Genomic DNA, 23,422 nt, shown 5'->3' with positions numbered 1-23,422 from the left:
GAGCAAGGAGGGCAAACCCATGGCTCTTTCATTCATACCTTAAGTCCACAGTGATATTTTTTTTCTGCCTTAAAATAATGTGGTTGGAAGCACTGATGATATTTTATTTGGAAAGACTGAGAATCAGTGTTGATATAACAGCTCACTTCCAAATCCTGAAGGGCTCCCATGGACAGATGTGACTGACAGACACATCCAAGGACAAAACTGAAACCATCACTCCATAGCTTATTGGCTGGTTATGTGCACTGGAAAATTAAGGTTTCAAGGATTCACGATATTGCTCCTTTTGATGCATGTGAAGAAATCCCTCCATGAAACAGAATTTGAATTCCAAAGGTGCAAGTCAGCCCTAAAGAAATGCTGCCATGAACAGAATAAATGATCTGCAATGTCCCATTCCCAGTACTGTTAGCTTATGGAGAATTTTCCTCATCCAACTGATTTTGATGGTCAGAGAAACCATGTAAAGACGAGGCTTGTGTCACAACCTCCACTTTTATAGAAAAAGAAAAACAGACCTACAAAATGAAGTGCCTCAGCTAAAGTCCCAGCTATAAGTTGAGCTGCAGCTCACATTGACATATGAGACCAGTGTGATGAATCATGGGACCTCAGTGGAACAAATTCATACAATTGAGTGTTTGTCAAGATGAGAAATGAAAATTACTCTGATGCTTTTAGCAGCCAGGATCTAAAACTTAGCAACGGGAAGCACATTTTCTGAGAGGCTTGAGAGGCCTGAGGCAGCCCCTCTCTTGTGGTCTTTATACCTTCAACTTCAGAAGCCATGGTTACGCTAGGCAATGGTGGCTTAACTTGCGGATCTTTTCCTGTGCTCGGCAAAATCTGGACAACAAACAATATGGGTGCTCACCAGTGAGTCCCTTCTGTTTGGGAATAGCTCCAAGGAAATAACCAATAACTGCATCCTTGACCATCTCTTGACCATAGTCTTTTCTGCCAGAGTGAGGGCTAGAGGAGGTTACTAGGGATTTAGGGTCTCAAGATTCAAGTCTACACATCCAGTTGGGTAAACTTAGGCAAGTGATAACTTTCTCCATCCCCAAGTCTCTTAGCTAAAGAGGCATCAGGACGGACTGTAGGCACCAAATAAAGACATTCCCGTGAAATGCTGTCCCTAAGCCTAGAACAGGGTGCCTTCTGTATCAGTGCTACAGTGCTCTGCAGGACACCCAGTCCTAGAAAAAGACATTGGGGGTACTCACACTCCTACTCTGTCTTTACCATAGAACCAAAGTTAATGCACACAGGCCCCCTAAGCTTCAGTCCCCTCCCCTAGCAAATGGAAACAATAAGCCCCATCTATCTGTCTAGTAAAGCCATTAGGAGGATCAAGTGAGGTAATAGACACGCTAGGGCTTTGTAAACAGCAAAGTGCTGCTCACAAATGAGTCAAGGTCATTATTATCATCATTACCTCTGTCAGTCCTGAGTGATGGAAGTGTTATTGTAGGAAAGGAGTTATCGGCAGAGCCACTGCCATTCATTTTTATGTCTGACAGAACAATGCACTCTTTTTTTTTTTTTAACTTAGTTTCATGACTGGGTGCTTGCTCTTAGAAATTGTTCCTATACTACATATCCATAATGGATAATGGATATCATAGTTTAATGAGAACAGCCCCTCCCCACCATGGTCTACTATAGTCATGGAAGTCTCCTTTGGGAATATGAATGTGCTACCTAAAGAGCAGAATTATGGGGTGTTGCATCTACTTTATAGAAATCAGAAGCTGCCTGGGAGTGAGGCAGAGACCTTTCTCCCCCTCTCTCCTCCGACCCCCCCCTTCAGCAAGCACAGAAGCAGAAAGCAGGAAGAATTGTCTCCTCATGCTACATGGTAGGTGAATCCCACCTACATTCTTCATGCGGTCATTGTAGACAGTTCCTCATAAAATCTGCCACCAAATTAAGCAATAAACATAACCTGACCTTTGACTGAGGGCTGTTTTATTTGGAAATTTAAAAAAAAAAAGCACACTCTCAAATCCCGCATAGTCTTTGTGTTGTCAACAAGGCTCATGATTTAGATGAGGTTCTGGGGGCTGGAGAGACAGCTCAGAAAGTAACACACATTCAAAGGTTCAGGTTTTAGCACCACATTAAAAGCTGGACGTGGGAAAATGCACTTACAACTATGTCCCCAGAGAGACAGTTACAGAAGGCAAGCCCCCGGTCACAAAAAGAGACCCTATCTCAAAACCTGAGGTGGATTGAGCCTGAGCAGTAATGATGCCCAAAGTTGTCCTCGGGATTCTACACACACTCTTGTATGTACATCTGTGTATACATGGACACAAACACACTCTTGTGCACATATATACATACACACAAAATTGACCAAATGAAATAAGCAGATATGGTGTAAATACGTCTGATCTGAGGCCACTTTCAAAGTTGGCTCAGACATCAGCTTTAAAAAATGTATAATCTTTGCCTGGTCTCAGGGCTGTTTGACCTGGGCTATCCCTAGACACACAGCTCTGGTATGGCACTCCCTGCTCGTTGCTTCTGGGCCTGGGTTACACACGATCTATAATCAGATCATCCCGCTGCATGAAGAAGCTCCAAGTCTTTAGAACGATTATTTCTTCATCTTCTTTGCAAAACTCTCCTCTCCCCTCAATATATGTTAGACAATTTCAGGAAATTAAATGATAAATATTTTTAAGTGACCTTCAGCACAGTGTCAGCTGAGTAAATGCCAGCGTTACATCACTTTGCTCCAAGGCCTGAGAAGCCATAACTACAGAGCAGCCTATGAGTGAAGATCTCCCTGCAGGAGCTATGGGCTAAAAAGAGGAGAGGCTGTGGTCAAGGTTGGGGACTCTGGGGACCAGGAGGATAAGCAGTAAGCCACATCAATCATCAGTAGGCCTGATGACAAACACTTATTACCAAATGGAGATTGTATTTACTCTGTGACCATAGGAGTGTCAAAGCACACATTTGTGAAAGGTTCCATTCAGAACACATGCTGGCTCTGTGTCTAGAAACAATGGGGCAGGTATTGTGCTGGCTCTTCCTAATGGTTTAGTTATCAGAAACCCACCTTTTCTTTCATTATATTTTTGTATATCTTGAAAGCTGTCTTTTTTTTTAAGTGAAAGGAATATTTATTTTATGGCACCGAACAATTATAGTATTTGGAATAGCAAACTATAAAATTCTGTAAGCCAATCAGAGAAATATGAGCACTTCCTAGACACCTGACACTACTAAGTATTTGGTAGTAATGAACACATAATCTCATGTTTGATTTTTTTTTCCAACTTCAGGGGAAATCTTGAATTCTTTGGACACTCACCAAAGTATTTAGAAATGAAATAATCTGACAAATAGGATACTGAGAGGTCCTGAATTCAGAAGGTGAATATGTGGAGGTTACTATATTATCTTATAAGTCGCTTAAGTTTGAGTATTTTTGTACTAACATCTAGACTATTTAAGAGACAACTTAAAATAATAGGATGAGTTGGAGGAGAAGGGTTGAGGTCTTGATCATGAAGGGTTGGACTGGAAGTGGTAGGTGGGGGAAAGTGGAACAGATGGAGTCAGTTTTTCCATTTGGTGTGGTGGTCTGTCTACTTGGTTTAGGCTGCCCTTAAATCCTGCCAAAGCCTCCAGAATGCTGGAATTATAGACACATGCCACCATACGTAGAATGGACCTACTTTTAAAATGATTGGGGGCGGGGGTTGGTGGAGAAATGACTCAGTGGATTAGAGTACTTGTGAAAGCAAGAGGATTGAATTCTCAGCACCCTTATAAAAGCTGGCTGTGACTGTGCATGCATATAGCCCCAGCGCTGGGGACACAGACAGACAGATGCCATTCACAAATCATTCTGGGCTATTCCATGTCCTGCATATCCTCCTCATCCCTTAGGCACAGGGTAGCCATGACACCTCACCATTGCTAGCTTCTGAGTTCTTCACCATGGCTTGTCATGTCCTGGCTCCCATTTCTCCACATAACCAGCTGACAAAACTCTCTTCAGTCAACCCATTCTGATGGGCCATCTCTTCCCAGCTGAGACCCTGATCAACACAAATGAGCTACCATGAAGAAAGAAGAAACAGTTGGTCTGCCCGATATCAAGCTATGTTCTTCATAGTGTAGGAACACTAGAGGTAAGTGCTTAGGCAGAAGGGAAGAGAGAGAGGCTGCAATTTGATGTACAGTGGAAGTGACGGTTCCGATCAATGTCAAGAAGGAACAGACTATCAGAAACAGTACCTGGACAAAAATAAAAAAGTAAGACATCCGACACATGCTTACTCAGAAGTCCACAGAACAGATTCTGTGACGGAGAGTAGCAGGGGCTGGAGCAAAGGCGTGGAACCATCAGAAGTTCAAGAGCAGGACCTGAACCAGTTAGGAAAAAGATCATTCCTGTTTAACAGATGAAGAAATGAGGCCCAGACATTACACAGGCTGCCCAGATTCACCTAGTAACAAAAGGACTTGGCCTCACCCATCCCTGGGCTACAAGGCAAGCTGTTTTGCACTGTTTGTCCCAGCATACTAGGCTCAGGTGAACTTGAACACAATGACTGCAGACAGCTGCTGAGTGTCAGCCGAGGGGGAAATAATACCTGTTCATCAGGGAGCTAATTCTGCAAAGCTCACCGTCTAATAGGTACTGTATACACGTAAATAGGATGCTCTAATCAGCAGGAAAGCAGGAGCTGCAATCTATTCCTCATGGACCTAAAATATAATGGAGCTAAATTGAAGGTTTTACGATACACAAAGCACTTTACTTGGAAGACTGATGCTTTTCCAGGCAAGGTGTTTATTTCTAGAACAAGTTCCCACACTCTCTGACATCTTGCCCTGGTGAACAAAGGGCACTGAATAAAGCAATGTCCATAGAAGGTCTTCAATGCTTATAGAGCCCAGAGGAGACAGGACAGTGCAAAGATTAGGAGAAGAGACATAGAAGTCAGGCAGACCTGGCTAGTTCAAAGTCTTATGACCCCGGCTCAGGCTTTCAATCTCTTTAAACCTGTTCTCTTATCAGCACAAGACAAGGACAACAATATCCATCAGTGGCCAATGGACTTTAATTAAGACTAAGTTGATTTCCTGGTGTGGTCCATTTTCTTACTCCAAAGAATATTCCCAGGTGAGTGTTCTCAAATGTGTGCTGTACAGTTGGAACAAGCATACTGCCTCTCTGCTGACCACTCTCACAAGACAGATGAAGAGATAATAGAGGCCTAGCCACTGACATCACTCTGGGGTAGGCTACTCCTATATATTCTATTGCCTTGTGCCTTTTTTTTTCTGTTTCCCTTACTTCACCTCACCTCTCTTTTTCCCTCTTCTCCATTATCTTCTCTTCTCTTTTAAAATGTGTTTCTTCTATAGGACTGATGCAGTGTGTGTGTGAGAACTCTGGCTACACTAGCAGGACACATGAGCTTGATTGCAAGCATCTATATAGAAAGTTGTACATGGCTGGCTATACATGTGCGTTTAACCCCAGGGCTGAAGTGGTGGTCAGAGACAGGAAAATCACTGGATCGTGCTAGCTGCCGGCCCAGCTCCAGGGTCAGTGACCCTATGTCAAGCTGATACTGGGAAGGTGATACAGCAGAATGTCTGATCTTCTCCTCTGAACATTCACACATGTACACACACTGCACACACAGATACAATTGCTCAAAAAAAAACCCACTTCTCATTTTGTTTTAGGTTTTCCCTTGGTTGTGTGTGTGTGTGTGTGTGTGTGTGTGTATGTGTGTGTTATAGTATATGTAGCCTTGTTTTCCCTGGACCTCACAGTCTCTCTTTTCGGTCTCCTGAGAGCTGAGACTACAGACACATACCCCCACAGCTAGCTTCGTTTCTGTTTTGTAATTGTTATGTAACAATGGTACATGTCTATGGAGCATTGTGTGACATTTCAATGTGCACACATCTTGTAATAACCATATCTGAGGACTTAGCGTACACAGCACCTCACACCTTTGAAGGGACATCTAAAACTATTCTTCCAAACTGTAACTTTGTACCATATTTTGCTTTAGTCAAATAAACTGATAACACATTAGGAACACAAATTTTCACATGGAAATTTGGTTTTCCAACTTTTCTTGGAACAATGAACAGAATAATGTCAAAACACCTACTTTTTAAAATTATTATAATGAGCAAGGGCTGTCTGCTTGACAACGGTGGCTGTGGGTTCACTGTTGCTACTGTCCCTACCCAGCCTAGTTTACCTTCTTGATTCCTTAAATCATTTTAGATTCTTCCTGATGTGAGCTTTCATTCCCCAGTCAGAAAGCAGAACGGCATACACTTGAAAATGTATGTCAGAAAATTTGTGATACATTGATGTTGGCTTTATTTTGGAGTTTGGCTGACCTCAGTTTGACTTGTGGTCCTGCAACTTATGATTCTGTGGTACAGCCTGTCTCTGGAATCTCTCCCTGAAATGCATGTCCATGTATTTCTGAGCAGTGGAAAGAAAACACACATCTATCCCAGCTAGGAGAAGGTTTAAATGATACAGTCATTATGAGGGACTTCAGTGTGTGGCCATAGTAGCAGACCTACACAGACTGTGCATTTCATAATTATTTGGGGGGAATGGATCAAGATTATAAAGAAACCTATGGAAACTTCTCATGCTTTTACTAAATGAGACTACTACTGCTAATAATAATAATGGTGATGATATATCTTCTACATACTTTAAGAAGAGAAGCTATTAACATCTATGATGGTTTTAAGTAGCAGTGGACTACATATTTCCTCTTTAGATACTAATCTTAGATGGCTAGAAACACTTGGAGACCTTTCTTCCCCATTGTCTTAATGACATACCCGTAACTTCGTGTGCTCTGTGGTAAGTGATTCTTAGTCCAAAGGGATGAGTCTTAACCATTCATCTTAACATCCACAGACATGGCTGTTTTCAGTTGGAGCCACCTTCTACTTGCCCAATCCAAGAGCAAAGGGTATTCCCCAAGAGCAAAGGGTATTTTGCTGATTGAAACAGCAAATTCTTGGAGTGACCCTTATTTTATCCAAGGGACATCACTGAGGAGCTATTTTTCCAATGCCATCCATGAAGAAGGAGGAAGAGTATTCTTTGGTCTGGACACAGAAACCACTTGCTAAACACATGCAAGCTTTGTTAACGCTGTGTGTCAGAGCCTGCCATTGCTGGGCACAGACATATAACAGTGGAGAGAACAGCACTGGTCCCTATGGCCCCTGGCTACATGTGCTTTCTCAAGCACATCAACTCACTGTCACCCTTCCTTACATCTCAGTATACTCCATAAGCTTCATAGTTCTGTTTGGAAGGCAAGACATGAGACAGGGAGCTTGGGATTCTTTTCATCATCATCTTTTCTCCTGCTCCCTCATAGTCTTATCACTTCTGTCTTGTTTAAGTCTGATATCTCCACCCCAACCCCAGTTATATCTGTAAGGAGCAATTCAGATTTCACATAGATTTAACTAAAATTCTCATAGGTATAGAAAAGTATAGTAAAATCAAAGTAAGGCCAATTTGCTAGTAGGTAATATATTGTCATACGCTGTTAATAGCAATGGTTCTTACACTAATACCTGTTACACCATTCAATATCAACCCCTTGAAATATTATAATCACATAGTGTTGGGGTTATACTGGGCCCCAAAACCATACATCAGAACATGCCAGGGAGGCAACTTAACCCTACTTCAGTTTCACATACATGCACAGTTCTAGCTACGATGTTCTCACAGTTAGCCTATGCCTTCACTCAAAAACCACTTGGAATTTGTCATCTTATAATTCTCCTTTCCCAGGAGAATTGAATAGAGATACTCAAAGTTATTCACTAGCACCATTTTTGATGCAATAGGCACACTTTAAAAAACAAAACTTTAGATGTTTTTAAAAGGAAAACATAAACCTTTGGGAGACATATTTCAAAAGCCTCCCAAAGAGGGGGTTTTCTTTTTTTCAATAATCCACAATCCTCTGACTGTAGGACAAATATGGGATGGATTGCAACTCTTGGAGAAAACACATGAGAAAATTACATGGAATTAGCAACATAGGAATAACAGATTGTTTTTCAATTTTTGCCACTAAAAATGGCAGGCCCAAGGGGTTTTGAGCTAGGATGTTAAGTACCAATATTTGTCCCATCAACATGAAGGAAGGACTATTCTGATGGATAACTTTCTTTCCAAAGAACTGAGACAGAGTGCTTCATCATCTTAAAAATGTAGCTTGTGAACTTTTTCTCCAACTGAGGATTGTCATATTCTAGTAGGAGCTAGCCTCAGTACTCCCCGAAGCCACCAAATCATGAGTTCTAAAAACATAAGATATTAAAGTAAATAAAATCCAAGTATTTAGAAATTATGCCCAAGACAGAAATCAAATACCCAGGAAGGCTGGACCCTACAGCCTTCTGATAAGGATTCTCTAAGCTTCCCCCATACCAGAGACCCAGGACCCCAGGATGGAATGTGAGTTATGGGTGCTGTATTTTGAAGCATATACTCTGATGGGAAACAGGCAGTAGCAATGGATAACTGGGCAGATTAGTAATCTACTGCAATAGCCAAAAGTACAGGCCTAGAGCATGGGGACAAGGAAGCTGTTCCAGCACGTCTTGGAAGACCTGGGAAGACAGAGGCAATGGAGGAGCATGGTGTGTGGAGCTCAGAAGAACGGCTATACAGAGAGAGAGAGAGACAGAGAGAGAGAGAGAGAGAGAGAGAGAGAGAGAGAGAGANAGAGAGAGAGAGAGAGAGAGAGACAGAGACAGAGAGACAGAGAGACAGAGAGAGAGAGACAGAGAGAGAGAGACAGAGAGAGAGAGAGAGAGACAGACAGACAGACAGACAGACAGACCCGGGGAGGGGACAAACCTGGGGATAGGTAGCAGAGCTAATTTGTGAGGTCTGTAAGTGTATTAAGGATTAAGGACTTGGAGCTTTTTCCCTGAGATCAACAGGATGCAGCTAAGTCACTGAACGTAGAGTAGCAGGTTGTGGTGTGACATCGTATACATGCTTAGAGACCAATTTGTGTGTCCCAATTTGCAGCTGCACACACGGAGGCCTTATGTCAGGAGGCACAGATTGGCTGCTGTGAGAACATCAGAGAAATTGGCACACACTACCCAGACCACTCTGCTTTTCCTTTCGGAAAGCTGGCTGTTAAATTTCTGCCAGCATGGCAGCAACTAGAAAGGTCAATAAAATAAATTAGAACAGTGTGGGACCTGAATCCAGGCAGGGGATGGTAACGGAACAGCTCTCCAAGGAGGTGAACAAAAAGAGGTAAGGGTGTGCTTTTATGACATTTGTGACTACAAAGGGAGATTATGACTCATATGTGCTGAGACTATTTCCTGGATTCCGTCCCATGACCAGGCTGAAGATACATACAGATATTCTACATGTCCTCAAGGAGAGAAAAGCCATATAAAATGACTCGAGGTCATGATACCCTGGTAGGATAGGCCAACTTTCGGGGCACACTAAATTCTGTAGCATGCATTCAATCAGGGCTGGTAACACCAGCTAAGAACATGCTTGCTGAGAGGTATGCCCAGTTACCACTCAAAGGATAGGTGTTAGCAGTCCTATTTTGTAGATGGTTAAATTTAACTTTAGACAGATTGAGTACCCAGTTCCAAATTCTCACTGGTATTAGGGGATATGTGGGAAAAGGTTTCACCTCCCAGAGTTAGTGGCCTTGATATCAGCCTGGAGAGCTGGAATGTGAGAAATGAGGTTGGGGAGCCCACGAAGAGCAGAGAACCCAGCAGGAGCAAAGAAAGGAAGTAAGGAGGCACAGGACTCCCAGCCCACAGCTTAAGGTCTCTGTCACAACTCAGTGTTACCACTTCAGCCCCCAAATAGCCACCGACAACATGGAAACAAACGTGTGTGGCTGTCTTCCAAAAGACATTTATTTATGGACACTAAAATTTGAATTTCACACAGCTTTCATAGGCCACAAAATATTCTTCTTGTGATTATATTTACTCATACCATTTGAAACGTAGGAGCTATCCTTAGTACAAGGGCCATATAAAAATAGATGTGGGGCTGGCCTGGATCTGGCCACTAGACTGAAGTTTGCTGAGCTCAGACTCTACCAAGACAGGTTGTCTGAGAGAAATTTTATGAGAGCCATACCCATCATTTAAAATTTCTGACAGTCCCATTTGGAAATCACATGGTAAGATTGGGAAGCCAAGGGGGATCTGTGTGTGTGTACATATAAAGGCATCCCTGTGCATGAAGGGATGTGTTCTCTTCCCTTCTTACCTCCACATGAACATGGAGGATGTTCTAGTCAAGGGCTACCTGAATCCTTCCCTATGAAACAGCCATGAAGAGGGTACTAACACAGCATGGTGCATGGCTGTGGTGCCTGATCATTTTCATTCTCACCCAATCCTTACCCTGCTTCCTCACTCACCCTCTCCAGAAAAGTCTAAGAAAATAGTTCCTTAGAACTTCTATTTTTTCTACCAGGAGATAGCACATGGCAAGCCTTGCCTGGCACACATCTGTTATTGATTACGTACCATGGAAGAACTGTTATTATTTACTATAGGTACTTGTGAATACATACATTTGTATACTCATCTATGTTCAATGAATGTGTGTGTATAATAAGCATATTATATACATATATATATGTGTGTGTGTGAACATACATGTTTTGTTATTATTTTCTTGGCTATATGGATTGGGGATTTGGAAAACCTCATTGGTCTTAATCCAATTAATCCAATATATCAATGTCCGGCTAAATCTATCTACAATGGAGCAATTTATCATCATTTTGATTCAAATATGTGGAATAATAAGAGAAAGGAAACAAATGTGAAATTCCAATGTCCTGGGATGGGGGACGGGTGCTTCTTTCTTAAAGCAGCAAAAAAAAAAAAAATACAATTTGGAAGGGTCTTGATCTTCCCTTTGGGGGCCATATTTTGTTTCTCAGGATCAAGAGTCTAAACCCTCATTGTGTGGAATTAACAGCAATAAAAATTGATGTCTATCTGGCTGTAACTAGATCTGACTAAGGCAAGTGGAGGCTGCTGTGGTTTTACTTAAGGGGTAGAAGCCAAGTCCTGCCATTTCTGGCTCTCTGTGGCTCCTTAGGGAGGGAGCAAGAAGGAACAAGTTCACAGTGAACCCCAAAACTCAAGAGTCCTCTGAGGCAGGCCTAGCCATTCTCACCTCAGGCCCCCAGCAAGAGCTGCTAAGGGCAGCTGTGCAGCTTTTGTTGAGCCACTGTTTGTTCAACGGATCAGGCCTGCAGGAATAGTTCTTTCAATTTAATGAGATGAGCCAGCAAAGGAAATCATCTAGCTTAAAAGTAGCCCAGAGCCCCAATTAGCGGTATGATTTTGGGTAAATCACTTGACCTCCTGAGCGTCAGTTTCCACATGCCTGGATGGGAGACAGTGAGCAGTCAATACAGGAAAAGCTGAAGCAACAAGTACAGGCAGCCAGCACTCGGGTGACCCCAAGACCACTGTACCTAGCACTGTCCCCTCCCAGAAGCAGGCACAGGGTGTAGTGTGGCGATCATGTGTATTTGCAGCCCTTCGGATCTTCTTTCCCACTTTCATCCTAGGAGTCAGAGCGCAAGCCTTGGTCAGACTGAGCATCTTTCATCAATCCTTCCATTCTCTAGCAAAGGATAGGAACACAGGCTTTCTTAGGAAAAACACTTAGGCTAACCGCCCCTGTACTGTGAGGAGCCAGTCAGTGAGCACAGTCCCTACGAAGAACTGAAAGCAGAGATTGCCACAGAAATGTCCGCTTTACCTTCCCTGTCAGCATCCGCACCACCATGTTGTCATTGTGTTGGGCAAGCTGATTAACCTTAATTTCCAACCTAAAAATAGGAGTAACAACACCTGTCTTGTGAAGATATGTGGAGTTCAAAAGTCAAGAGTGATAGGAATCTGCAACCCAATGAACAACAGACAAATATTAGCCTTCCCTTCCCTTCCTTTGCCTTCTCAGTTCCAGTAAAAAGACAGCTCTATGGACAGGCTATTTCTGGTGCATGTAAGTCTATTCTGGCTTTCTTTTCTTTCCTTATAAAATCTCTTCCCCACCCTCTCTGCTTGTAACTGTCTCTAGTCTCTAGACAACAAAAGAGCAGGCTACATTCTAGCAGGGGATGAAACCTTTTTTTTTTCTTTAAGGAAGAGCCAAGACTCACTAGCAAGGCCACCACCAAATTACCAACCAGAATAACAGGGTTCTGAAAGCAGCTTAAGAACCCGGGCAAGGGCTTGCGGCACTTAACTGGCTGAAGCCTCTTCAATTGCAGCCTGTCACCCCCTGAGTTAAGTAGCGGGTGAAATCAGCATGTATAATTCTCATCTAGCAAGGTTCAGAGAGGAGCATTACGGTTCAGCATGATTAACGTCTCTTTCGCTCAGGGCCTTTTTTCCCCCTTTTTCATTTTCCCTTTCCAAGGACCAGTGATAGGGTTCAAAGAAGCTGAGGAGGCCAGAGGTGAGCGCTTCAGTAGAGCATGTGCTTGGCTTTAAGTGAAACTCTTAGACAATTGATGGTCAGGGAAAAAGATATTTTCCTCATGCTCTCCTGCCAGATTTAGCAATTTACTATCAGGCTCCCTGAGCCAGGAGGGAAGAGAACTGGTGCGTAGAAACAGAGAGCTTCAGAAACCCAAACTCACAGTCCTTCCTCCCTTCCTTCCTCCCTTCCTTCCTTCCTTCCTTCCTTCCTTCCTTCCTTCCTTCCTTCCTTCCTTCCTTCCTTCCTTCCTTCCTTCTTTCCATTCCATCCTTCTGTATATCCAATAACCTCTCCCATTTTACCAGGCTAACTTGGATTTATCTGTGGACCTGTGCCAATTTCCTTCTAGTACCTTTGAATAGTAGATCAAAAAATCCCCTAAGATCTATAACACTAGACACCATGCAAAAACAACAACAACAAAAAAAAAAAACAAAAAACAAAAAAACGCTATGCTTATTTGTGTGATTACGAATCCATACCTGGTAGAGCTCAGTCTGCACCCTGGGTTGCTTACCTCCAAGGCTTGAGTCTTTTCTCCAGGAAGCAGTTAAAACTGACCCCAGGTCTCCAACTCATAGGCCACTCTAGACTCCCTTACCTGTTCTCTCACACTCTCTCTCTCTCTCTCTCTCTCTCTCTCTCTCTCTCTCTGTGTGTGTGTGTGTGTGTGTGTGTGTGTGTGTATGTGTTTCTCCTTTAGTAAGGGAACCATATATCACAGGGTGTGACATTGGAATCCCTAACCTAGTTTGCTTTTTGTAGAAATTGTTGTTAAATCAGACTCATGTGTTTAAGTTCCCCCAAAGAGGGATGACCAGCAAAAAAGCAGAGCTCTCCTCTGGCCCTGAGCCTGCCTCCTGCTTGCTTTTCTTGCTTTTCTGGGTGCCTCTGCATTGAGAAGGGGTCAGTGAGTTGGAGGCCTGGGTCAACCACACTGTTGTTACCCACCCCTCAGTCTTGTCTCCTTTCTTCTGTCTACTGGGTGCCTCTAGGCCTAACTTCATAGACCAACAGACTACAGTGATGATGGAGGCTGATCTGATACAGTACAGAGCTCCCGGGGACCCTCTACTCATTAACTATGGCTTCTGTGATGTGAGAGGTGAGCACCCTTGAAGTTCAGAAAAATTAAAAAGTGGAAATTTTTAATTAGAGCCCCTCCCTCATCTACTTGCTTTCCTGTTGGCGTATAGGGTCCTGTGAAGGAAACAAAAACTATGAGGTCAGTTTGAGATTCATAAGGTCTGGGCCTTCTACTAACGGCCCGAGTCTAGACTTGCTTTGCTTTCCAAAGTTACTAAAAGAAAGCAAAGAAGAAAGTTTCATTTGTGGGGGATAACAAAACTTAAACTTCCAGAAACATAAATTTTAAGATTAAAAAAAGGGATGGGTGTAATAATTCCAGATTTCAAAGATTCTGGAATTTACATGCATATATACATTTTAGAGAAAATACTTGTCTACCACTAACAAAAATTAATATTTAAAATTTACTAGAAATTCCTTCCAAAATATAAGAAAACTTGAGAGCCCCCATTAACAGATAGACAAAGAATCTAGAAGTCAATAACAGAGGCCCTTAAAGCTAACAGGCAAATTGATCTTGTACTCAAAACAAGAAAATATAAAAATCCAAGAAGATGTGGCCACAACCATCAGACTGATAAAAATTGAAAGCTCTGCCTTAGTTTTCAAGGTTCTGACAGGATAGGGGAGGCACCTAAGACCTTGGGAAATGTAATGGATTGAGAAGTCAGCTGACACAGTGTCATGTTCTGTCACTTGATTTGTGTGTGTTTGACTAAGCTACTGAACTTCTCTCAGCTTCAGTTCGAGTGTGTGTGCATGTGTGTGTGTGGAGGGTGGGGCACTCGGAGTTGAGGTGAAGTACCACTTCTCTTTGAGCAACCACGGAGATTTTAGTGGGATATGGAGGAAACCACTAGTCACCAACCAAGCTTTGTCCACATTAAGTACTCTTTCAGTGGTAGTTTATGAAAGCCACCTCTCAAGTGCCTGTTTTCTGCATCATATGAAGGTCAGTCTCAGCCTGAGCAAATCATCTTGTTCGGAAGGATCTAAGGCTAGATGCGGTGGTGCACACGTGTAGTCCCTACTCGGGAAGCTGAGGTGGGAAGGCCATTGAAGTCAGGAGCTCCAAGACCAGTCAGGACAACACAGTGAGAAAAGACAAAGAAAGATCTAAACTTCCCAACCAAAGAGTGACTTGATCTGATAGGAAGGTGGGGGCTGTGAAATGCCTGGAGCAGTCCAATTCAGGAAGACATAAGTCTCTCTAAGTTGCAAATCAGATCTTCTAATCTGATCTCACCAAAGCCACAAGAGTGAGACTTAGCCTCCATTTACTGATGCAGAAGGAGATGCAAGACAAGGGACTTTTGCTCAAGGTCACCCAGCAACTGAGCCTCAGAAATAGGACTAATAGGTAGGCTTGTCTTCAGACCTGAACCTCAGTCGCCTGTGCCACCAAACCACACTGCCTGAGACCTGGAGTGGTTAGCAGGTCCCTTGGCAGAAAGAATAAGAATGTTAATAAGAGTCATGTTGCCTGGTAGACTGTTAATTTCAAGGTGCTCTTATGGTACAACTTCATTGAATATTAAAAAACAAAAAACAAAAAAAAGTTATAAGAACAACTTAGACTGGAAACTGGATGGAAGCCAGGATTTTACCTAACCATTGGCTGGGAGTATTATGGACTGGGTCCACTGGCTCAGGCACACCGAAAACACCTGTCATCATAGAATACAGCCACACTGCTGAGATTATCCCTAATCCTTCCAGTCCTGAAAGCTCTCTTGCTTACAAAATTCCCAAAGGAGAAAACCCATGTGCCCTGCTCCCCCCTCGCCCCCCTGAGCCTGAGCTCTTGGCTTTCCTTCCCTAGAACCTCCGGTAGAGTGTGCTTTGACACAAGCCTGGGTACTCTGGCTTCCAAATCCCATAAGAACTTGAGGAAAGGCACCAAAGAAAAAAAGAGTTGCTGTTACTGACAAGACAAGAGACCTCCAGGGGACCACACACAGGAAATGTGGTTATCTCTCACCACCCCTCACCCAGTAACTTTCAGAAAAAGAGACTTTCTCTGTTGCTTAGCTTAGGGCTCCTGTCCTGCATCTCCCCTTGCTGGGCAGCCGAATGTCACGTACTTCCGCCAGGGTCATTGAAAGTTTGGCACAGATAGATGAACGTTTGTATCATTCTTTCAGCTTGTGAAATATATTTTGAGTGGTGATTTTATTTTTATTTTTTCCAGCCTCAGCCTCTAAAGGTCAATTCAATACCTACTAGATGGACATCCCAGGGTGTGATGGGATCTGAAGAGCAGAGCCATTTTCTTTTGCAGTAAAATGTAATAAGAAAATCTGCAAGGAGGGGAGGTTAAAATTATATGTTGAAGATAGTGAATGGCCTGTCTTTCGGTGGCAAAGCTTCCTAATCCTGCTCTCCTTGGTAGAAGAAGAGTTCTATCTGGACGAAGTCCCTACATTCAACCAACAAGGGGAGGGACATGAGGCCTATCCCACAGCTGTTAACTGCCCCCATCTGAAACTCAACACTGAACCTTCTCTCACAGCCAATGGTGTAAGCAGAAAGAACTGTAATAGAATCAGGGAACCAGGTGTGAATCCTGACCTGCAAACACCAGTCTTAAAAAGTTGAAGAAGGGGGCTCTGGAAAGATGGTTTGGTGGCTTACAGTACTGGCTGCTCTAACAGAAGTCCTGGGTTTGATTCCCACATGGTGGCTCACAACTCTCACACTCCAGTTCCAGGGGATACAATGTCCTCTTTGGGCCTCTTCAGGTGCCAGCATACGCATGGTACCCAGACATACAGGAAAGCAAAACACCACTATACTTTTTTTTTTCTTTTTCAGTTAAGAGGGCTTGAAGGGATGGCTCAGTAGTTAAGAGTACTTGCTCCTTGTGCAGAGGACCTGAGATCTGTTTTCAGCTTCTATACCAAGAGACTCACAACTATCTGTAACGCCAGCTCCAGGTGATCATACGCCACCTTCTAGGTCCTGTGAGCCCTTGTGTTCTTCTGCACATAACTACATGGACACAGAGACATACACACAGACACCCCCCCACACACACACACACATACACACATGCACCTATACACATACCAAAATAATTAAAAATAAATCCTTAAAAAATTGAAGAAGTAATTTGAGTTATTTAAGAATCATGCTGACCTGTAAAATAGCAACAAAATGCTTGTTCCTGTGGAAAGACACAGGAGCTCTTGGAGTTACAGGGCATGGCATGGGGTGCAGTAGTTGCTCAATACATCTTGGCTCCAAATTACTCCTTTTTGACAAAGTCTCCAGCACTGTATAAGGGAGACAGATGGCACACCCCAGCATTGCAAACACAGGCTGCATCCATGGGTTGGTGGGAACTCATCCATGAAGACAATAAAGTATCTTCATGCAGGCACATTAAAAGTACAAAAGGAGTGTCACACTGCTTGGGACAAGAAGCTTCGCTGGTTTTGTTCTTTAGAGCAGAGGGTTTTTAACCTCATTAAAACCACACGCCAAACAGGATGGCATTGAAGACATATAGATTTGTCTGTCAAGTTCACTGCTGTATAGTCAAGGTTAGAACAATTCCTAAGTACCAGGTAGTTAATAAGTATGTGGTGAGCACATCTGTGGCTAGAGGATGAAATGGGCATAGATGCAAACATGGGCTGGATGGAGGGAAGGGTAGAGAACAGGAAACAGAGAAGGGGAAAGGGACTAGGCAGGCAGGTCGTATACTACTGATACATTCTGCACTTTCTTCACTAGTACGAAGCATCCTTTCAAAATATCTTAAATATGATGGACATGCTGATTTTTAAAAAAATAGTTGTTTTATTTCAAGGCCTGGCATAACACATCATGCAGCTAAGAGAGTCCCCTTTAAGTTATTAAGTTAAAGGCAAAGATACTCCGTCCAGGCTAATTTCTCTCAATCAATTTACATCCCACCCTTCCTCCAGCACAGGAAAGCGAGTGTTCCTGGATTCCAAAGGAGAACCTAGGACTTACTGCCTCCGGCTGGAGGGGAAAAGGTGGGAGAGCAGAGGCACATGGGCAAGTGTGTGTGTGTGTGTGTGTGTGTGTGTGTGTGTGTGTGTGGCAGGGGGGATGCTAGAGTCTGAGTGCGCTTCATAGTTTCGGTGTTGAAACATCATCCAGATGCAACAGCATTGGGCTTGGGCCTGCCAGGAGCTGTGGAGGTCCCGGAGACTGAACAGTGTCAAGTTACCACACAAGCCACTGTTTGTTACAAAGGAGAGTTTCTCCCCTTTCACCCTTACTCTCTCCTGCCCTTTGGCCTTCTGCTGTTGAGTGTCACAGTAGGAAGGCCCTTGTCGGGTGCCTGTCCTATGCTGGTGGAGAACCAGTCTTTAGAGCAGTGATTCTCGACCTTCCTGAAGTTGTGGCCCTTTAGACAGCTCCTCCTGTTATGGTGACTCCCAACAATAACTTTTTGTTGTTGGTGCTACTTCATAAATGTAATTTTACTACTGAGTGGTGTTTCAGTTTCTAAGACCATGGGGCATATATGTTTTCAGATGGTTACAACCTACAGGTTGAGGAACACTGCTTGAGAGCAATGAAACATGATTTTTAAAAATTTTCCAGGCCCAAGAAGAGTCATGTAAAACACACTAAGACAGCGAGACAGAAGGAGCTAGAACTCACTCCCAAACTCTGCAAATGGGAAATGAGATGACAGTTTCTGTGAATCTGGTGTCAGAGCCAAAAGTTGTGTGACAAATTTCCAAAATGAAATTCAGAGAAATAGTGGACCTTGAGGATAGAGATTCTTCTAAGATGAATGCCTGATGAGTGAACATACGGGCCCCTCCAAAGCATGTGCTTATTAATAGGTAATTAACTATGAGCCCAGCGATGTTTGCAGGGATTCAGGTGGACCTGGGGGATGACATTTGTATTTCAGTGTGGCAAAGCCATTGCACATAAGTCTTTCTCCATGAATTTGCACCTCCTGGTACACCAAAGTTAGAACCTGAACCTAAAACTATCAACATTATACACAGTGCCCCCTCTTGCACAAGGCTGTTTTTTCAAAGGGCCTCTTCCAGGCTACTGAGTTATTGGAAAGCCCACTCCCTGACAGGCTGAAATTTATTTCTACCTTGCTTTCAAGTTCTCTCTACTATGGATGACAGCAGAAGAACTACCTTTAGAGATAAAACTTTCTTTGTTTTTTTCTCTTGAATATCGTATCCTTAAGGGGAGTTTTCAAAAATGACATCACTGGATCACAGCTTTGCCAGTAAATGATAGATATGATGCTAATTTTGCCACAGACTCACTATTTATTTTTTTTTCTTTTGGTCATAGAATGGGAAGCATGATGCCTGATTATCTAAAACTGCTCTATATTAGAGAATGGTGTCATATGTACTACAGTGATGTTTTAACAGAGCTCAAGAATTCACCACAAGGAAGGTAAGTGCAGCCAAAAGCCTAGAATAATTAGTAATACACACACACACACACACACACACACACACACACACACACACACACACACTTCATGGGAATTCTGCTCTGGCATCAACAATGGGCACGTCCTGAACTCATTTTCCTTTCAAAGACTCTAATGCCATTTTATCCTTTATCCTCACGGGTATTAGTCCCTGTGGGAATTCCATGAGAAAAGCAGAAAAGGAATGATGGAGGGAGATTTCAAATATCCCCTTTGTCTATCCCTTAATAAGGATTATTCTAGATCTTTTGTCCAGCATTTATAAGATACCACGGCAGTTAATGAGTAAGTTAATTGGTTAAATCATTCTAGTAGGGGCTGCCAATTCATCCGGGCGTGCCTGTGATGTGTATGGAGAAGATTAAGGCTGAGTTTGAGAAAGGACCAAGACACCAGATGGCTTGAAGTATCCCCAGTAATAGTTTAAATTTTTTAAAGTTATTAATGTCACGTATTTTTTATCAGAGTAAACTTTGAAGAGCATGAAGGGGCCTGGGAGAACAAAAACAAAAGCAGTTATTCTACAGCATTACTACCCAGAATTAATATTTTGATAGATTTTTAAATGAATTTGTATGAACCTTATAAAGTTGAGGTTAGACTGCACGCAACGTTTTCTCCTGTGTCTCCCATTCAGCATTTTAGGTTTATTCTTTCAAAACATATTTACTGGCTAAAGAATATTTTTCATAATGGATCTATCCTGGATATTAAGAGTTGACATCTGAAATTTCCTTTGGTGTATGTTATTACCTGCTCATGTATTAAGGACCTGGGTCAATGAAATTATCTCCTCTCTCTCAGGAAGAAAGACTTGAAGCAGATTGTATGTACATATAGTTAATCAAAGCTATGTATATGCAATAAACTAGGGGGCCCCTCAGCTGACAGCTGAAGGCTGGAGGAGATGGTGAGGTCAGAATGGGTGGAAGGCATCAGATGGCAGGAAAATGCATTTGCAAACACGCCTGGACAGGAGCTAGTTGGGCAGACTGCACATGGCTTCCTTTATGGTTGGACTTTGCAGTGAGCAGGGATGAGGACTGCTCCAGGTCACTCTAGCCTAAACACATTGAAAAGCCGTTCACACTGTGATAAATGCAAGGTGCATTTTAACGTTTTGAAGGGAAGGTGTGTTAACGCTGAAGAACACAGTGGGCCTGGATTCTTCAAACCTGACAAGCCTCTAATTAGCAGCCAGTTTGCATTCAGATTTCACGGCTGGCCAGTCTGCCTGTCTGCACACCGTGGACCACATGTACAGGACAGCAGGGCATCCATCCGACAGAAGATGAGCCCTGTCACCTCACAAAGACATGCAGAATCTTCTTCCTTTGGTACATTTCGCCCATATGGAAAGCTACAGGGTGGACTTCAAACAACAAAATGCAGTATTTGGTGTAAAATGTCCTCATCTAAGATTTGTCTCAATCCTCAGATGACCACTGGGTGACATCTTCAGGTAGGGATCTTTTTAGCTTTAGCTAAGGCAGTGTTTCTGTGTGACTCAGTTTGGCCCCAAATTCATGATCCTCCTGCCTCAACCTCTCAAGAATTAGGATTGCAGGGACTTGCCACCATGCCTTGCCAAGTTGTGATTCCATAGCTTCGTTAAGGGCACTCTGCTGAAATGCTTACCCCCTTCTCAGGTGGACCTAGCTGGCTCGTCCTTATCCCACAGCCTTTCCCATAGGCTTAGTCTAAGGCTTGCCTTTTCCTGAAAGTTTCCCCAGGGTAGGTTGAGAATACTCTTCCTATCACTATAGTCTAGCACCTGCCACAGTGCATATATTAATTTCTTCCCAATAGCTTAATTAACAAATAAATAAATATGATTCCAAAATCCAAGTTTTAAAGCATGTTAGAACCTAGCTAATGTGTATGTTCTCCTCTAAGGGAAGAGTGACACCCTGCCAACCACCTGTCTCACTATTGGGAGGGCAAGAGTGTCCTCTATGGGGGCATGACACCCAGTCTCGCCTCTTGTCTCCCTCATGTAGTCCCATAGTGAGATCTGTGAGTGTGTTCTTTGTAGCTCGAATGTTGAGGTGGCTATGAAGATTGCAAGTCAGTAGGGAATCCTGGGGTTGGGGGAGAGCTCCGCCTTGGGTGCACTGGGGTCTAGCCATGTTCAAGGGTTCCTCAGTCCTTCACAGCTACTTGACAGGAGTAAATGGAAGGAACTGCGTGGGGGCAGAGCTTATGGGTCAGGGGACCCAAAAGAACTGCTACCTGTCTGTCTCTGCGGGATCACAGGCATGCTCAGAAACGCAGTAAACACTGAATGAGCAAAGCAAAGAACTGCTCAAACATGGGCAGTTGTCTGTTTATATTTTGCATCCAAGTTAAGACAGATAGAAAAAGCTTAAGAGAAATAAAGAATGCCAATATGGAGCTGTACAGAATTTCCAGATCCTAGAGGCAGAATTCAGTGCTATTTCAGGGATCCTAGTGGAATCATGAGAGAATCTCTGGTCTATGAGTTACACTTGATGGGTCAGGCCTTGGGAACAGTCTGATTTGGGGGTCTAGGGGTTCACTGAAGAATCAGAACTCTTTAGGATGCTAATAAAAGATGCAGATGGAACAAAGATGCAGGCTTGGCTGGCTTCTGGAAGCTTCCTAAGAACAGGACTCTGTAGAACTCAGGAAAGCATACTATGACCCTCCAGGGAAGAGTTTGAGAATCCCCAAGGCAAGCCATCACAGCGAGGGATCTCCCAGTTCAAGAGTTCCAGGGAACTGATTAAGGAAGCAGACCGGTCCTGTGTCTTTTTCTTAAAAGAAAGTCAACAGCCTCACTACTCAAACATGACGTCTCTCCTGTGTGAGCGCATCAGAAAGCGAAACCAGAGCCTTGGGGGATGGAGTGGTAGAGGCTCTGTGGTCAGAATTGGGGTTGAATGAATGCCTGTGTGAATACAGCCATTAGAGGAACCATCCTGAATCATGTTTCCTCAACTTCAAGAGAGCAAGAATGAGAACAACCCACAAGGATTAATAGAGATAACCTCTAGGAAGGCAGGAATGCAGGACAGCAGCACACAGTAGGCATTCCTGGATCTTGGATACATGGTCTGTGTACTGTGTAGATCACAGTCCTCTGTTCCACCAGCTTCACCTGTCCTTGGCCACAGTCCTCCCAGGCTATACCAATTCCTTGCTTTCATGAGCTCTTAAGTAGTCAGACAAAGGGGAGCCAAGAACAATCTGGAACATCAGAATAAACACTCTCCCACCCCACCCCACCTCCACCCCCATCCCCAGCACATGGTGACTGCAGCCAAAGATGTAATCACATCCCCAAAGTTAAACGGCCTGAAAAACTCAGAGAGAACCAGTGTGAATTGCCTTCTAAATGCATCAGGTTTCTGGACTCTTCCCAACTCCCTGTCTCCTTAACTACGGCTTCTGCAGTGGCTCAAACACAGGACATGACTCGGAATTTCAACAGCCCCCAGCATCTGCTCGGCACTCCATCATTCATTCAACACATCTTGGCTGATCGCCTCTCTAGACAGACTTTGCAGCCAGGCATTAAGGTGCAAAAGAGCTGCCAGTCTGCTGGAGAGGGGAGGGCAAGGGAGTCAGTTAACATGGGGACAAAGTTACAAATAGTCCTGTGACCACAGGAAGGAAGAGGCACTGGCTCATCCTAAAAGTGGCTTTGAAATTGGCTTACATGTAGGTAGCAACTGGTGTGAGGCAGATTCTGGGATGGAAATGTTTATACAAATTATTTCTATCCAGGCACAGTTAGGATGATATTATTTTTTATAAAGGAAAGATGAAGAATCAGGCCGATATAGTCGGTTCTCAAATCTAAAGAGCTCAAGAGGTAGGGTCAAGATTCAAACTTAAAGCCGGGCATGGTGGCGCATGCCTTTAATCCCAGCACTTGGGAGGCAGAGGCAGGCGGATTTCTGAGTTCGAGGCCAGCCTGGTCTACAGAGTGAGTTCTAGGACAGTCAGAGCTACACAGAGAAACCCTGTCTTGAAAAAACAAAAACAAACAAACAAACAAACAAACAAAAAAAAAGGTTCAAACTTAAGTCTGTACCACTTCTGGGCCAGTTTCACCAAGCGAACTGTGCCCATGTCAGAGGGCCTGTTCAATACCACTTTTATTCTGGGGCTCTAGGTACACATGCTTTTGTGTCTATGTTGTGGGGTTTCTGTGTGCATACATGTGTGTGCATACAAGTGTTTGCCCATGCATGTGGAAGTCAGAGGTTGACATCAGGTATCTTTCTCTGTTCACCTCCCTCTCTCCCTCCCTCCCTCCCTCCCTCCCTCCCTCCCTCCCT

The 23,422-nt window shown here is 43.5% G+C and overlaps 1 protein-coding gene across 3 annotated transcripts in view; it reads right to left on the bottom strand.

Moving 5' to 3' along the window:
- Tenm4 (teneurin transmembrane protein 4) overlaps nt 1–23,422 on the bottom strand; it is a 699,747-nt gene that overhangs the window by 619,701 nt on the left and 56,624 nt on the right. The window lies entirely within an intron of this gene.

This window comes from Mus caroli, chromosome 7 (assembly GCF_900094665.2).
Source record: "Mus caroli chromosome 7, CAROLI_EIJ_v1.1, whole genome shotgun sequence".
NCBI lineage: Eukaryota > Metazoa > Chordata > Mammalia > Rodentia > Muridae > Mus > Mus caroli.
Note: the sequence above shows the minus strand (reverse complement) of the source record. Positions and strands in the feature narration are given on the sequence as shown.